General features: G+C 41.8%; 1 protein-coding gene across 1 annotated transcript in view; it reads left to right on the top strand.

Annotated features, from left to right (window-relative positions):
- The first annotated feature begins 783 nt into the window (after window positions 1-783).
- FASTKD1 (FAST kinase domains 1) overlaps window positions 784-2,030 on the top strand; it is a 20,827-nt gene continuing 19,580 nt past the window's right edge. The window contains exon 1 of the mRNA XM_009640761.2: window positions 784-878. The gene's annotated coding sequence lies outside the window, so the exon portion shown is untranslated. The remainder of the gene's footprint in view (window positions 879-2,030) is intronic.

The raw sequence follows: 2,030 nt of genomic DNA, 5'->3' as shown, positions 1-2,030 counted from the left end.
GAGTGCTTTCCAGCCAAACGTGTCCGGAGCGAGTGCTGGCCTTCCCTGCTGGCGGGACACTGACGGGTGGCTATGGGAAGAGCCTGGAAAATGGCCAAGAGATTGATGAATGAAACGTCCAGAACGGTGCTGGAAGGGCTTAGGGTTACTCCAGTACCTAGCACACGTCTTTCGAGGTTGTAAGGAACTAAAATGGGAATTTAGACCAACATATGCAAAAAAAGTTCCTGATAGGTCTTACCCCAGATGTCTTTATTGCCATTCAAAGTTAGTTTCAATTTATCTTAAAAATAGGGACATGAAAGTTTATGCTAATGCATAAAGCTGTGACCACCTTCAAAATTAACTAAGACTTAAGTATGTACCTCCTTTGAAGTGTTTTAATTCAGACTGGTGGGTATTGGGGTTAGTAATCATACATAACGGGACATAATGGAGATCCTGTGACTGGCTCTTAAGAAATCTGGAAAGCTGGAAAACAAATTTTCTCCTGAATTTCTGGGGAAAAAAAAAAAGATTGAGAAATTGACCCCTGTGAGTCCTGAAATCTGAAGAAGCTGGTGACTGGACTTCTGTTCAGTAAATCAATGCTGGCTTCAGCACAGCATGCTTTGATGAATTTTGTTTTCTTCTATGTGTCCAACTTTAAGGTAATTTTATCCAGCATTTTTATTTTTTTTAGGCATTATTAATTGATTTCATCCAAGTGTACTTCACAAGTCAAAAGTAAAAAGTTCAGCATCTTGTAAACAAAAAATCCCTATGATTTGCAGAAGTCCTCTTCCTATGAACATGGAATAGTTTTCCTCGGAAGTGGGAGATCAGATGCCTTGGAGTTCTTATGTGAGTTTGCACCAGGCCTGAGATTCTTGAAAGCGGTAAGTGCCACCCTTTGAGATCACCTAGCAGGGTTTGGGTCTCACTCTGTTACTTGCATGCTTGTGCAGGCTGTAACTAAGGTGATCTGGATTTGCTAGCAGAAGGGTACAGGAGCTGTTCCAGTTACAAATTTTACAGTTAGAAAAATTGTTACAAATCCAGTTAAAAAATTTACGTGCTGTTTTTGTAAAACACTGCAGGCCTATAATAAATAAAGTGGGCTATTTTGTTAGAGTTCCATATTCATAAGAATCCAATACATGAGGTACACATACAATCAACAACAGACAAAAACCCCAAACCTTTGATAGCTTCGAAACAGCTAGTCAAAATCGGTCATGGTAATAGTCCTGGTTGTGATTTTAGAACTTTAGAACAATCTGACGTTGTTATCATTCTATCTAAATGTTGCTATTGATGGTGGTGAGAAAAAGTCCAGAAAGATGACCTGGAGCTATATGTGTACAGAGTAAGCAATAAACATGTTGCAACATGTTGGATTTGTGTTCCAGATATCATACATTTTTAAGTTTTGTTTTCAAAGCATAAAAAAATTATAATGTAAAATAAATTAACATTAATTCCAGTACAGTGAAGCCAAACTCTTGAACTTCACCCTTTCTGAACTTCAGTCCCTTTGTGATTTTTCTAGGCAGGGGAGACTATTTTTTTCCCCTCTCAGAACATGTTACATAAATATTGGTTTTACTAATACGACCTTAATAATCAAGATGACCTTGAAACTTTTTTTATTTCCTTTGGAAGATGTAACTGGCTGGACTTTCCCCTTTCTCCCTACATTTCCTGACACCTCGGCTCCTGGGAAACGCTCTCTCTTGGGGCATACGCACAGCGGGTAATGGTGCAGAGGCACATGGAGTACCAAGGCTAACCCGCCCGCTTGTTTTGAGTGAGCAGCATCCATCTGTGGCTTGAATGGGGGAAGGGACTTGTGAAAAAGTAAGCTGAGGACTCCTCAGGTTGTGTGCTGCGGGTGCAGGGAGGTCTCAAAAGTCGCGCAGACGACACCGATTCCTTTGTCTTACTTAACCTGGCTGGGCGCTGGACTTTGCCGTTTCGATAGCCCTCGCTTAAGCCAGCGCCAGCAGAGACACCTCGCACGCCGCGCCCCGCCCGCGCACACGCGGGGC

This window comes from Egretta garzetta, unplaced genomic scaffold (assembly GCF_000687185.1).
Source record: "Egretta garzetta isolate BGI_Z169 unplaced genomic scaffold, ASM68718v1 scaffold16, whole genome shotgun sequence".
Classification (NCBI taxonomy): domain Eukaryota; kingdom Metazoa; phylum Chordata; class Aves; order Pelecaniformes; family Ardeidae; genus Egretta; species Egretta garzetta.
The sequence above is the reverse complement of the archived record's forward strand: the minus strand, read 5'-3'. Positions and strand labels throughout refer to the sequence as shown.